The sequence below is a fragment of the Panthera leo genome, chromosome B4, assembly GCF_018350215.1.
Source record: "Panthera leo isolate Ple1 chromosome B4, P.leo_Ple1_pat1.1, whole genome shotgun sequence".
Lineage (NCBI taxonomy): Eukaryota > Metazoa > Chordata > Mammalia > Carnivora > Felidae > Panthera > Panthera leo.
The window spans coordinates 56421188-56437771 of NC_056685.1; positions in this window are offsets into that span (position 1 = coordinate 56421188).

A 16584-nucleotide genomic window follows, 5' to 3' on the forward strand; every position below is an offset into this window, starting at 1 on the left:
GACAGGCATTCCTTTTGTCTTTGCAGTCCTGGAACAAGACGTGGGGAAGCAGGAATCAGCTGAATAGTCAAAGAGCAGGGCAAGGAGATGCTTGCCTCCCTGCTAAGAGGGATTGAGTGCTTGGCATGAAGTCAACACGGTGATAGGACTACTGTGGCTGTCAGCACTTCCAGAGGAGTATCAAATGCAGGTTTGCTTTGAATCGAATGGTGAGTCCTGGGACCTCTTTTCTTATCTCTACCTGTCTCTACCTGGAACAGTGCTTTCCATTTAATACCCTCGAATTTAGCTTCTGAGACACTACACAGAGGATTATGGCGACAGAGTTAAGAGTAAAGGCTCCCAGGTCTGACTGCTTGCTTTGATTTCCTAGCTCTCCCATTTCTGTGTGCCTCAATTTCCTTCTGCAAAAAAGTGAAAAATAGTAGCTATCTCTGTAGATTTTGTGAGTTTGCATGAGTAAATATGTGTGATCATTAATAATAATCAGCAGTGTGTATTTTCTACATGCCAATCATTCGTCTAAGTGAATGGCATGGTCCTTAAGTAAATCCTTAAGTGAATTATTTCATCCTTAAAACCACATTAGGAAATTGGTTTTATTATGATCACCTCCCTCTTTATAAATTAAGAAACTGAGGTATAGATTAAGTAACTTACCCAAGGTCATATAGTCAGCAAAAAAAGAAGGTTTGGAATTCACGGTCTGGATTCTACGTCAGTGCTCTCAACCCTTTTACTATATACATGGAGTGCAAAAAGACCAGTGTCTGGCCCAGAGCTAGCCTAAACTGCCTGTTAGCTGCTACTATGAACTGTCAAGAGAGGTTTGGGCATTACTCTGATTATCCACTTGGGTCATAATACAGGTTAATACCTACCAACAAGTTCCCCCATGCTCTTCTTCATCCAAGGAAATTCCCAAGCTTCTGGGTGGTACCCTAGATTTCTCTGACTCTCTCAACCCCACATCCAGCCAGTTACCAGCTCCTACAGAAACCACAGATTCTGGAAGATTCTCTTCCCCAGCCCCATTGCCTCAACCTCTGTTCTAGCCTGAATCCCTTCTCTCTGGCACTTGTACAATGTATGCTTGAAGAATCTCCATTTCTAGTTGAACTATCCCAATCTTTCCTATACTCTATCACCAGAGACAGCTTTCTAAATTAGAAATCTGACTATATGCTCTCCTGCCTAATTCCTGTGATTCTCCAATGGCTTGAAGAAAACACTCAAGCTCCTTAGCCCCATAATGCAAATTCCATGACCTGCACACTCATCTCTAGCTATTTCCCATATGGATCCCATAGCTTTCATTTCTACACTACTTTTTAATTTCCCTTAATATGGCATGGTTCCTCCTTATTTCATGCCTTTATGATGCTATTTCTTCCTCTTGGAATGTCTTTCCCTTTTGTTCTGCTTGTTAAACCCCTATTCATCCATTCAGACACTAGCCAAGATCCATGCAGTCTGAGAAGCCTTCTCTGACATCCTCCGTTTCACTTGGAGGATGTGAGTTTCCTTGCTTCTTTTCCCATTAGTCATGAGTATCTTCAGGGCAAGGCCTTTATTTATCTTGGTATCTCCAGCTCTGAGCAGACAAGTTTGTTAAATAAAAAGTGAATGTTTTATTGACACAGGCTCAATAGCTATCTGTCCACAAAACAAAGCTAAATATAACAACCCTCCATAGCAAGAAATGGAAGGGAGCTAGAAAATCACAAGATTAAACTATTGTCTTTCAATAAATAACACCCAGGAAGGATAAGATCCTGCATCCTTTTCCTATGGTTAAAGAATGATCAAACTACCTAAAAATTGGTAAAGTCCTAGCACCAGAAATGCAGGACCTAAAACCGATATATCAAAGCACATAAATATTTGTAAGACTTCTGCAAAAAGTCAGAAACAGCTGGTTAATTCTGAGCCTTAAAAGCACAACTGTAAATATTTTTCACAAAGGAACTATATACAGGAGAAAGAATTCAGCCAACACTTGTTGAAGAGTGAGGTCACTAACTAGCTTGGCTACTCTCTTTTGAGAGACATTTTAGTGTTTTGGGGGTATGGTCAATAAAAAGGGAACTTGACTAAGATCAGAAAGCTGGACAAGCACAGTTTCTTAAAGATGTTTCTCCTTTCTTTTTGGTGCCAACTATTTAGAGATGCATTGTAATTAAGTTATAATTGCTTATTTCCCCTGTCTAAACAAGGCAGGTGGTTCCTTAATATTGCATGTTAACTCTAATTCAATTTATTGCCTAACAAGTAAAATTTGGCCCTAATATTAAAATGGCAGGTAAAAATTTACTGTTGATCACTAATTTAAAAAAAAATATATTGGCTTAATATTGTTAAAAATTAAATATCAGAGTTATATGAAGTTTTCATTCTTGAAATCCTAGCCTAGGTAACTGAAGCAAGTTTATAAAGAAAAATGCATGAGAAATAGAGCTAGGGGTTAAAAATCTAATTTCAGTCTCTCATCTGGCTACAAATATGATTCCTTCTTACCTTCTCTTTATCCTACCTGTGGACCCTGTATACTTGAGGCTTTGAGGAATAGTTTTGTCCCATGTAGAAACCTCACTGTCAGTTCCTTTAACACTCTCCTGCTTGGATTCAGCCTGTTTCCACCTTGGTAACCTGCACAAGTTCACTGAGAGGGGAACCGAACCATAGGTGAATTGGGAACATTTTGCTTTGGGTAAACAAAGGGTACCGGGATGAGGACTTTATAACTCCTTAAACTTTCCAGAGTTATTCATTTTTGTGATGGAATTTGAGGAAAAAGTCACAAATACCTTTCAAAATTGTACGGACACTTAGAAATGATGGGAAAAGATAGTACCAGACAAGTACGCACTTGGGAAGTCCTATTATTAGGACAACGAGGAAGGCACTTACTGTTGGCTAGAATACTTAGCCTGATGTTTCCTCAGTGGGTGGGGTAGGTAGAGAAGGAAGAGAATTAGCCATAGGAAGGCTGACATAAGGGGCTCAAAAACTGTTCTTGAAGAAGTCAAATGGAGTCAGGTCAGAAGATGTGGATGATACACTTTTGCTCTTTCTTTGATTGATGAATCAAAGGCTAACCTGGCCAGATAACTCACTATTCTGTAACATGGGTAGGTCATATGGTTCCTTGGATTGCTCTTCTTTGGTTCTTTTAATGGATCCAGATTACACATTAATTGCCATGTAAAGAAATAGGCTTTTCCTGAACTGTCTTCTCCCACCGCAAATCCTGATCCTTTACTTTTTCAGCACTTTTGCAAATTTGTAATTTCATGTGTCAGCCCACTTATTGTTTGTATTCTCTCGTGAAACTGTAAGCTCCATGAAAACAGAGATCCCTGAATATCTAAAACATAGTCTCATCTAAGGCATATAGTAGAAAGTCAATAAATGTTTGATGATGAGATACCTAAATTTGTCATTTCATCAAAAGTGGTTAGGAAGCCATGGTTTTAATCTAACAGAGCCCAGTTGCTGGTACCTAGAATTGAGTGCTCCATAAATGTTGAATGGTAACTAGAGTCTACTGGAGATGCTACATGAGGCACATTACAGATACAAACCTGCCTTCAGCATGTTAATGATCTAAAAAGACCCTGTACAAACTAATTTCACATGAATGTGTGCTTAGTGAGTAAATTAAATCCATTGTGCTTCTGGATTGTTTGAAGAAAGTGTGAAAGCTCGATCTCATTGATCTCCAGGATCTCTAAATCCCTTATGACTGGGGCTGCTGCCACGAATTACTCTTTTTGCAAGAGTTTCTCATGTTTTTCAATATGAGTGTATGAAAAGGTCTGAGCATCAAACAAAGCCAACTTCACAATGTCTTGTAGTTTAAAAAAAATTAAGCCTATTCTATTACAACCAGGAATGGGAAGCAGCTATTAAATCATTCCCTTAAGGTATTTTTATTTTGTTGACTCATGAGAGTTGGCTCTGGCTCCTCCAAAGCATTCTGAAGCCATATTTGGAGAACTTTAAGTTGGTGAATTTACTTATGTGCAGAAAATATTGAGATATTTTTTTACATTCTTTGCTAAATCATTTTGGTTTTCTTAAACAATTGGTATTCCTCCTACTTTTTCTTGCATTTATTCATATAACTAAATAAAGACTTAGCTGCATTTGTCAGTGAACTGAAACCAACATCATGCTTGTCTTCTAAAAAATCATAACTTTCCATCCCAGCTCTGATCTCCTAATGAGACATTTTGAGAACAAATAATGGCCCCAGTCATGTTATTTAAGGATGTTGGAATTCCCACAAGAAAACTGTTACATAAATAAAAAATGATGTCATTTATATTAACAATTAATAACACCATGACAATGAAGATGAATATTCGTTTCTGGAACACAAAAACCCTAACAGGTTTCAAAACTTGGATATTTCCAAGTCATATTGAGTAATACCTATACAAATTTGTTAACATATTAAATTAGCCTGGAAATTTTGTAAGCAGAAAAGAAAAATCTGCCCTTCTGAGCTTTCTGCTATTTCCTGCCTCTCGTCAGACTGGAAATGTTTGAGGACTGCCTTTCTCCTGGTATTTCAACGTGCTGGCTTCTGGTCCCAGATGGAACCAAGAAAAGCAGAGGAGTGTGAAAAATAAAAATATTTTCAGTGTTGTTAACCCAACCTTTTAAAGCCTTAAAGAGATTTCCTTTGGATTGGTGAAAGAAATGATTAGAATTTAGGGGTGCTGCTTTCCTCCCCAGGCCAGATAACACATGTTCTCATGTTTCTAATGTCATAAAATATACTTTAAACTAACTAAAAGCCAGATTGTCTACAGGTTCAGCTGAGCAATTTGGCTTTTAAAAAAAATTATTACTTTTGAAGCTAGGATTCTCCTGTATGTGGAAGTTTCTAAAAATGCCTATTCCTGCTATGTTTTTAATGACTTCTCCCATTGGAAACCCAAGAATGAGCTCTCCCCATGGCCTGTGAAGACCCATGCTTGTCCAACATCATGTAGCAGGCTTGTTTCACAACAGAAAACAGCTATGGGGACAATAGTTCCAGCTAAACTGTAAGAAAATTACAAGGAGAATTGAGCTAGTTCTTTACCACAAAATAGATTAAGGGTAAAATATTCAGATATTTTTTCTTTAAAAAAATAATTGGGGTGCCTGGGTGGCTCAGTTGGTTAAGCACCTGACTCTTGATTTCGGCTCAGGTCATGATCTCACAGTTCATGGGATTGAGCCCAGGTCAGGTTCTGCAGTGACAATGCTAAGCCTGCTTGGGATTCTCTTTCTCTGCCCTCCCCCACATGTGTGCATGCATGTGTGCATGCCCCAGCCCCATCAAAAATAAATAAACTTAAAAAAACAAACAAAAATAATTTTAAAAATCTCAATTTCCTCCAGAGTTTTTATAACAACTCAGACACAGCAGCTCTGTTTATTTGCTTGTTTTCTTGTTAGTTTTTACTTTCTTGAACTGGCTGGATAACTACTTTGATACTTCTTATTTTATCTGGGTAAATAAAATAATATCATCAAGTACCAGAGGTTATTAAGGATTTTTTGGTAGATGAGGGATCTAAACTTTATCAAGTTCTTCCTGAACTCCATGCATTGCCATAGTCGCATATATGTGTTATATCATTTAATTTGGAATAACTTCTGATTTTACAAATATTACTGCTGACACTCACAAGCCAAGGAGTATAGGTGGCTTCTAGAACCTAGAAACCTCCAGAAGGATTGCTAACATTTTTGCTTTAACCCAGTGAGACTGATGTTGGACTTCTGATCTCCAGAACTGTGAGATAATAAATTTGTATTGTTTTAAGCCAATGAATTTGTGGTAATTTGTTGTCACAGAAATAGGAAAGAAATATGAACACTTATTAAACACTTACTATGTAACATATGTAACATATACTGAATTAATCACTTTATATATTAAGCCATTTAATTTTAATAGCCATTTTTTTACAGGTGAGGAAGCAGACAATGGGGGATATTAAGAATCTTAGGGCTAATAATAGGTAGTGATACTGAGACTCAGTGAGGGTTTGCCTAATGTTTGCATCCCCTGTACTTCATGAAATGCCAAGATCAGAACTTTATAATCATTATCTTCTTTAAAAAAAGTAAACTCTGTGAGATCAGCATTATTCCCATTTATAGATGGGAAAATTGCAGCATAAAAGATGAGGTAACTCACTAAAGGTCATGGAACTAAAAGTCAGAGCCAAGATTTGAATCAGACTGTCCATCCTAAATTCATATGCATAGCTACTACAAGGGATTGAGAGCAAGGCAAACTTCAAAATGCCATTACCTAGTTGTGTGTCCTTGGGCAAGTTGTTTTTCAGTTCAGAAAGCTTCTGGTATTTTATCCATGGAATAAAGATAACGATTCTCTTTTCATAAGAATTTTGAGAGAATGGCATGTAAAACGTTTTACATTATGTCTGACACATAGTAAGTGCTCAGTAAATGGCAGCTGTTTTATTGCCAATTATACAACCTTTTCCCTCTGCTACGCCATCCACAAAAATTCATGCTCCACTTTCTAGAGAGTTTTGTTACAGAGAGAAGACAGTTGTCCACCCAATAACTATTCTTCTCAGCCCCACTTGTTTCTAAGTATGGCCATGTGCGAATTATTGCCAAAGCAATGTGAATGGAAGTTATTTCTATCAGGCCAAAGACTTTAAATGCAATCAGGATTTATCCATTTTCTTTTTCCCCCCACTGTTGACTGTAGAGGACTCTGAGATGCTGATGGATAGAGGAGCCACAAGATAGAAAGAGTCATCATATGACTCTCCATCATATGGAGGAGAGCTTCATGGCTGTTACAGATGCAAAAAATAAACCCTTCTTTTGTATACCTATGGAAATTTTAGATTTGTTTGTTAACACAGTTGATGTTAGACTAAGTAATAAGCACATACACATTCTTTGTTCTTTCTTTAACACTTTGCCTCTCCTGAGAAGTGCTGTACTCAAACTTTCCCCTTTTGGGTATCATCTGGCTATCATTTAATGTTGATACAATTATGTTATAGAATCCACATTTCACATTGGAATTGCATCAGTGGTTCCAATGTTATTCTTTATAGTGATTTTCTTCTGTTCCAGAGTACAATCAAGGAGCATGTATTGCATTTATTTGTCACGACTTCTTAGTCTCCTTAAATTAAGAATGACTCCTCAGCTTTTCTCATCTTTCTTGACCTAATATTTTTGAAGAGTAAAGTCCAGCTACTTCTTAGAATATTTCTCTCCATTTAGGCTTGTTTGTTGCTTTCTCGTGGTTAGATTCATATAATGTGTTTTAGTCAGGAATACCACAATAATGACGTGCTGGTCTTCTCTGTGTTGGGAGGCACATGCTGTTGGATTGTTTCAATGTTGATGATGTTAAGTTTGATCATCTGATTAAGCTAGAGTCTGCTAGGTTCTCAACTGTAACGTTATCCTTTTTCCAGGTGATGTCATCTTAAAAAATAAATATTCCAAATAAATGTTGAAAAACCACAAACAAAATCATAGAGAGTTTAACATTCCAAATACAAATATTAAATGTAATAGGTATGAAATAATTTACATTAGGACACTCACATATCAGCTGGAGAATTAAGTCCAACTTTGAAATTCATAAATATAAGATAAACGTGCCATTGGAGATTCTAACACTGAAGCTAATATTTCTCAGTAATTTTCATAGACTCCCAAATTAAAAAAGAGAAATAAGCCTATTTCTTTTATAGTATTTGCCTTTGCTTAGGCTCCCTAGAAAGCAGAACTTGAGGGAAGAATTAAGTGCCAATACTTTATTTAGAGCTACAAACCCAAAGAGATGAAAATGAGAAAGAGGAAAAGAGGCAGACAAGGACAGGAAGCAATGAAATGTGGTACATCACAGCTCAGCCTATGCTTCATGATGAGCCTCAATGATCTAGAAGTTCACTTAGGGGATATGTCTTCTCAATAGGACACATGACAAAATGTGGACAAAATGCTGACAAAATCTCAGAGCAGTTCATGGATGGGATAAAGGACAGACAATACTTATCAGTCAGAGTTCACCCATGATGCATTAATGTCTGGGCTGTAATATCATCTGGCCCAGGGGACACAGACTCTACATAATTCAGACTTGATGGGCTAGCCAGAAACTCTGGGCATGAGGCTGGTTGGCTTGACTGAGAGACACAGAAAAGAGGGATACAGACAGACAGACAGGCACTCTCAGCAAAAGTGACTGGCTGGCCCCAGGCAGTAAGACCACATGGACAGAACATACTGGCTAGGCCAGATTTAAATTAGAAGGGAAGCATATCTCTTTTTTTATTTTTTATTTTTTATTAAATGTAGTTGACACACAAAGTTACATTGGTCTCAGGTATACAGCATAGTGATTCAACTTCTCCATATGTAATGCTATGCTCAGCACAAGTGTAGCTACTATCTGTCACCATACAACACTGTTATAATATCATTGACTATGTCCCCTCTGCTGTGCCTTTAATTCCCATGACTTATTCATTTCATAATGGGAAGGCTGTATTTCCCACTTCAGAAGGGACACATATCTTGTCTGATACAGTATGTTTCTTCTCTGAGTTTTCTTAATTTTTTAGCAATGCATGGCTGGTATTTTAAAGTGATAAAAGCATCTTTGTTCTGAACTTCTAAACTAGACAATTGACCCAAATGGACCTATCAGACATCACGGCACTCAGTGAAGATTTGACTGTTTATATCATGATTCAGCAAAGATAAAGAACAATGCATAAACTGAGCATATGATTTTTTTCCTTTAAACATTTTAAAGGACAGTGTGGGGGAAGTACCAAGAGATAGCTCTTTTCTTCCAGTGACAAAAGAGAATCATTGTGGAGAATTGTAATGTCCTAATTAAGGTTCACAATAATTTGTACAAATACAAGAGGTCAAAGAAGAAAAAAAATAATAGAATGGGTCAAGCAATTGGTAATAGGTTAAAGAAATGTTCACTTTTAATAAAGTGGAAATGGCTGAATTGGATACAGTAGTTCAAGATGAAAGATTTAGTTAGCTTGTTGTATGAGAAATAAGCATGGGTATTTTAGAATACATTTCTCCAAGAATGTTTTCATGGCAGAGAACTGAGTCAGATGAGATGAAAGGCCTCCACCATCAAATGGAGTCTTGAAACATTTAGAGAATGGAAGAAACAATGCAGAGACACTCTGCTTTGATCTAAGTGTCCAGAATGTAACTCGTGTGTTTTGTAACATTTCCAGGTCAATGCCTGCTATTTAAGACATTATATAATGGGAGGGAGAGAAAGATGTGTGAGTGATGGAAAGACATATATATGTAGATATTAAATTCATTCCTTTTTCAGGGAACTAGTCTCGAAATATCGATTTCATGTCCTCCATGAAGAGAATCAATTAATTAAATCAGCAGTAAAGAATGAATGAAATGATCTTCTTTTCTTGAGGAGAATGGTTGGATTAAGCAGTTAAGTAAAAAAGAAAGCATATGGACTACTTTGGCTTGCATTTCAGTAACTTCTGGAACAAAAACAAAGGTCTACTTGTTTAAGATCTCTAACAAAATAATTCTAAATATGACATTTAAAAATAAACACAATAAAAATTCAATCCTCAACCAAATATCCATAAAAGACAAACAATTAGAGCAATTCTTTTACTGCTGTTAATATAACTATTAATTACATTTCTATCATGATGAGTCTTATTTAGCTAGAGTTTTTTTTTTTTTTTGTAAGAGAAAAACAGTAGCTTTTTTTTTTTTAGTGGTAATGAAGAGGAAAGAATAGATACAAATTTTAAGGTTGTAATTAATTATTTTCAAAAATACCTAGGATTATGAATTATCTGAAAGAAACATCTGTTACAAGACCTTGAACATTATGTAACTGTATATCTATAAATATTATTTCAATAATCACTTTGCTTATGTTGCCAGTTATTTGTGTTGAACCATAGCTCAGAAATAGAAAAGTCACTCAGTAAGAGTGACATCATGGGGCTTCCATATTCTCTCTCAATGACTTCCAGATCAAATTTTCTCAGTGTATAAGTGAAAAGATGATGTTTCTAACAGTCAGCCCTGCAGACTCAACCTGGGATCTGAAAATCCAGCTGTGTTCACTTTACTTCTTATATCGTCCCTGTAATGAACATGTACATGGCTGACAACTGTGTTGATGGTGCGTGAGGTTGAATATAATCTGGCTTGTCTCTTCTGTGAAGGATTTTCTGGCTCTGCTAGCCTAAGAAGAATAAAGAAAAATGAGTATTTGGGGTCATCGTTTTTATGTTTGTATATTTTGGGAGGGATTAGGAACGTGAGGGTATAGGACTTGAAAACACGAAGCGCAAAATTATTGAATATGAAAATGCTACTTTTATAGCAACACTTTGAATTCTTCTTCACATAATCTATTCTCTATGAAGGGATGGTAATTGAGGCTCTATGCACCTCACCAAAGAACAGCCCACACACTTGTCACTGCTGTGATAAAGAGATGATTTCTGTGGGCAGCAAAATATTTAAGAGTTTAATTCTCATCTGATGTCACAAAATGCAAGTAATTCAAAATCATCCATGTGCTAGAACAAGTTTTATATCATTTGAAATTCATCCTCTTTAGAGATTTTACTTGCCAATATTGTAATCATATAACTCTCACCTGCCCTGAGCCTTCTGTAATCAAGTCCATTGTCTCTCCAGAATCTTTTTTACAGGTATATTCACCCTTTTCCCACTTCCTTTCTCTCACCACAAAATCTGCCTGTTACCTTTCTCTTACTTGCTCCATCACACCAAGGCAGTCAAGAGTGTTATAAATATGAAGAACTTTGAAAATCGAGTTTTAAAGAGCTTACATGTAAGCCTGATGCACAAATATAAGAGTCAGGGATGCATAAATCTATGTAAGGATGTGCACTGATAGATCATAAGTGCCAAGAGATCCAAGGATAGGTGGGAAGATGAGAAGGTGGGAAGGAGATTAGAGCCGTGATTCCAGTGACAGTCCATAGAAGTTAGTCTGGAAGGAGCTCAAGCAGACATTCCCACTAATTGTAACTCCCCATACCTCTGGACACCTTTACGCTTTCAGGTCTCAGCTCTAATGCCCAGAAAGACAGGTGCTCCTTAGCTCTGTAATTCTCCATCGTTCGGCTGTTTACTTCCTTCCCTGTCACTGAGCACAATATGTAATTATCTTCTCTATTAATTTAATTTGTACAGGCATTCCTACTAGATTGCAAGATGCTTGAGATTGGGGATTACAAAACAGGATCTTCATAAATATTATAAAAGAAGGAATAGAATGGAGTATTGCATAGAGGCAAGATGAGAACACTTGAATGGTGGCCAGAATAAACAGGGCATTTTGATGAAGGGAAAAAACATATCCTATAACCAGAAGCTGAGATTTGTGTCATAAAGTTACATGTAGCCCTGATCTGAGCACCGGTAGAACAGGAGCTAGTTTGAGCTTCCCCAGTGACAGGGGAGCAAGTGTTTGAGCAGATTTCCTCTCAAGGTTTGCAATGCTAGGAAGAACTGGCAGTCAGTTATTTGGTGATGATCAAGACAGTACAAACATTTTTATTTTAGTACAAACATATTTTAAACTGGACATGTCATCCACGCTTAGAGAGTGAGAGGCTTTTATTTGGGTTTGGAAGCTGGTGCCCGTTATGTGATTTATTGATAGATGGAATGTTCTAATCAATGGAGCGCTCAGCACAGGAGAGCCTCTAGGAGAGAAGAGAATTGGCAACTGTATGCCATTTGTGCTCTGACGGTCACAGGCTCTTCTTCAAAACACTCGATTTACTCAACCTCCAAGGAAACTGGGGCACTAGCCATTTGAATAATTAAAGTCCATTAAAAAAAATAGGCTTATAAAACCCCTTTGTGACATTTTGTCTTTACCACACTTAAAATATAATGCAGTGGGTACAGTATGGAGTTTGGTGACTGAAAGTGAAGTCTGGATCCTGGCTCTGAGACCTTATGCAATTATTTCATTTCTCATGAGATAGAGTTTCTCCATCTCCTTGTAACTCAAGGTTAACAGCAATTGGGTTGTTGTAAAAATAAAACAGATGTGAAAGTATTTTTCCAACTCTAAAATTACAAACACATTTTAATAATTGTTTTATATATTAACACAGAAATTGATGTTTCTTCATAGAGCTTATGTCAGTTGACCATCTTTTATTATACTGTGGTCTTTAAAGATGTAGGTTCTGAAGCTGGGCTACCAAGGTTTGAAACCTTAACTTTTCAGTGCCTCAAACTTTTCATCTCTAGAATGGGTGTAAAGATAGGGTCTACAGCGTATTATTGCCTTGAATACAAAAGGAGGTAATCCGCATAAAACACATAGCACAGTGTCTGAGACATACATAGGAGGAGCTCAACACACATTACGGATTATTTTTACTCTGTGTTCACCTTGGGATGGCCCTCGAGATTTTTTTTAATCAAGTCCCGGTGCATTTATACAACATTACCACTAGATGGCAGATACACCATTTTTATTGCTCAGAGTGGTTCCCAGCAGCACTTCACCCTTTGCCTCCTCCTGGCATTCAAGGACCTCAGGGAACCTCAGAAATAGCACACTGAGTGAAGTAATAACATCCCTCTTTAGGAATAAGTCATTTATAAGTAATGTCTGTTAGGAAGTTTTTGTGTTGTAATCATTCAGGGTAAGAATCAAAAGAAAAAAGAAATATATATATAATCCCCATAGTATATACTTTCTCCTCTAAAAATATCCTAAAGGAAGGCAGGTAAAAGAGCATTCTTGAGAATTTACAGTATACATTAGATGTTAGAACTGGTCTGTGGATTTGAGGAACAACAAGAGATAATGAGCTAGACAATACGGTGTTCCTGTCCTCATGTAACTCACAGTCTAAGAAGAAACATAATGATACGATAGAATAGGATAGGATAGGATAGGATAGGATAGGATAGGATAGGATGTAATATAGACGTAATGATATATCATATTTAATAATGTTATGTGATATAGTGATATCAGTGTAGTACCTCATCGTTGACCCTGGTTCCCAACTATTAATCCATTGCTTGGGAGAGCTCAATCAAGTAAGAGACTCAAGACAGTATCCACAAAAAGGAAACATTGAAATTAAGTCTTGAGAGTGATGAAGGGGATAGAAAATGAAAAGAGGAAAATGGCCTTCCAGCTCCCATCTCCCCCAAACGCACATATAAAAAAGTTGTGAAAGGGCATGGTGCATTTTGGGGACACAGAACATGCAGGGCCATGAGTGTTATGTAAGGACTAGTAGACAGTCTTACGAGGAAGGTCGCAAGATCCAAATGAGTTCTAAAAAGTAACTTTCACCAAAAGGCTAAACTGTATGGAGGCATGAGGCTTGGATAAATGCTAGTCCATTTCACTGTAACCATGTCTTTATTTCCTCCGCTCCCCCCATCCGCAGTTTTGGAAATGAGTGTTGCTAACACTAAATAGGTTTTTGCCAAATACTCGATTTCAACCCAGAGATAAACCTCCACCAGCTGGTTAGGCCACAGATTAAGTTGGCCTCAAGAGCCCTTTGGAACCTCAGGGTAAGTTAGGTGGGATGACTTTTCATGCTTCTTGTCCTTGTCATCCATTCACAGAGAGCCTTGGGAGCCATGGTCAGTATTTTGGAATTTATTCTAAGAGCAGTGAGAACCTACTGCCGATTTCTAATGAGGGTAGGGGGTGATGAAAAGGACCTGGGCTGAAATGAGGCCAGTGGATTAGAGGGTACCTAGAATGAATGCCACAGCCTGGATGAGAGACAACAGTGGCTTCAGCTAACAGCAGTGGAACTGGAGAGAATGGACAAATGTGTGATATGTTTAGTAGGTGAAATACCAAATTTGGCAACCTTAGTGCTGTGAGTCTTCCAAAAGGCCCTCTACTGAACATTTAATTTCAGCTTGTCTCTCTATTGCTAAATTCTTTACATCAGAGCTGTAGCAGAAAAGGACAAACCTCAAATCTGCAAACACAGACATATTTTTATCGGCTCCTGATGTGGGTCTTCATTTCATAATTTGGTCGCCTTAGAATACTGCCAAAGTTGTAGCTTTGCTACTGCATTAGTGAGGAAGGGCTAGGGTCTGTGGGGGTAACTGGTGAAATTTCAGCGCTGAAGCTCACATAAATCTGTTTGTACTTAGGGGCCGCACTCGACGTGAGTGAGCGAGAGGGGCAGCTCCACATGGCCACTCAGAAAACCAGCCTGACCGAGGCCCAGCTATCTTGTAGCTCCTCTCCTGGAACACGAGGCTTCCTGAGTGGCCATTACAGGAAGAGAATTGAGAATCCCATGTGCAGCTTTCCATGCTGTGGCTCAGAAGTGACATGTCATTTCCACACACGTTTCATTCGATTAGTTGCAATGGCCCCACCTAACTGCAAGGGGGCAAATGGAATAGCTAGGGGATATTGCAGTTTCTGCCACACACACAATGACCACTTTTCACATACAGGCACTGAAAAAAATTATTCCTCGGAGATAATGCACCTGGATGAGGAGGAGAGCGTTACTAACCCATAGTGAGAGGGGATCACTGGGTTGTCAGCTAGGCTCATTCACTGACTAAGGAACGTTTTCCTTCAGATAAACAAGATTTAAAATTGGGCTTCAACATTACAAACAGTTCAGTCAGGGACCTTCAGGTTTGTAGAGAATGAGCACGTTCAAAAATGGGAAGTCCGAGGTCAGCTCTGCTGCCTGGTGGTCGGGAGGGCAGTGGGCTTGCCTTTTCAGGGTATATGAGGTCGGTGGCTTCCTTGTTCTTCTACCCCTGGATCTTCACTGAAACAGAATCTTTTCTAATTGACCTGTCAACCCCTCAGTCAGATTGGCAGCTAGATCCCCTTCTCAAGGCTGGGCTGTTGAGTGGAAAAGGATTTAAACTGACATTAACACCAACCTGAGCTGCACATGAGGTACATTTCTTTATCCCCCACCACCTCCCGCACCCCCCACCGCCCCCCACCACCTCCCCCTCCCACCTCCCTAATGCCCCCACTCCTCTCCTCTCCCTTCAGATTCCCTGATAGAGCCCTGCCTTCCACTCCTTGAGTCATTCATTACCTGCTACATACCCACACTCGTGAAGAGACATTTTTCTCATCCTCCCTCATTTAGTTCTAAACGAAAAGCAATACAAATGGAGTCAAAGGGTCTTTCTTCCTGTGTGACTTGTTTCTACCCCCCAAAAAAGTCTTTTAAGGCCAGCAGGGTACCATTCACAGGGGCCTCGGCTTGGGAGGCTACTGTTCTGTTCTCTTTGCCCATCCCTTCCCTTAGGCAGAGAATTTCCTCATATTACTATCTCTAGGAGCTCTTAAATTACAAATTATAGAAAAGGTGATTGTTTTTCAGATCAAATCTACATAACTAATAATTAATAAGATAATTTTCGAATGATTCATGTGTATATACGTATATGTGTATATTAGATTCCCCTTCACTTCAAAATGCTATTGCTTGTCATATAGGAAAATGCCAAAAATATAGTCTATAAAAATATTTCAGTCTGTGTGGTCACAGTTTAAGTGACTATGACAAGTTACTTCTATGATTTATTTTTTCCCTTTGTAAAATGGAATTTCCCCAAATGTAAATGACCAATACTAAGCATTGCCTAGATCATTGAGTTGTTTCAGAATAAAGTAATGTATGTGGAAGCCCTTTAAAAATCTTTTAACCACCATACAAGCATAAGATATTCCTATCATTAATGCTTCTTTTGTTGTTGTTGAAAAGATGAGTGATAGAAGGGACTTCCAAAAATAATTTTCCCTGTCAGGAAACGATGCTACACATGGTCCCCTGAAAATATTAATGGGAAGACAATAAACAATCACTACTGAGGAAGACTTTCAAAGTAACCAGTGTTGCTTTGCAAGCATAGGAATATGGAGAACTACAATCATCCCTGCCTCCTTCACAACTCTTTTTGAATTAGTTCATGCTCTTCACTTCCAAAGTCCCTTCAAAATACTGCTGTCTTGGTGGCTCAGTCGGTTAAGCCTCTGCCTCTTGGTTTTGGCTCAGGTCATGATCTCACAGTTTTGTGAGTTCGAGCCCCATGTGGGGGCCTGTGCTGGCAGCGTGCAGCATGCTTGGCATTCTCTCTGTCCCTCACTTCCTGCCCCTCCCCCACTCGTGCTGTCTCTGCCTCTTTCAAAATAAATAAACAAACAAAAAACAAAGTCCCTTCAAAATAAATGATAACAAATCTTTTCAGTTTGGAATGAGGTAGGGGCACCCTGTTTTGTATATGGTTATGGAATTGCTGATGGAGCAGAATCAGAGTCTATTTCAATATAACTGATGACCAGAGAGCTTTAGGGGGCCACCTGCTCCCTGGATTAGGAGACACTTTATCTAGAAATACAGTGCTCATCATCCTTGAAATATAAACTATCTATTTATATCTCAAATAATGATGGGTTGAAGTGTTATTATGAAAGGAAAGACACAGATTTCCTATAAATGTGTTTTTCTTGTGATAATATGT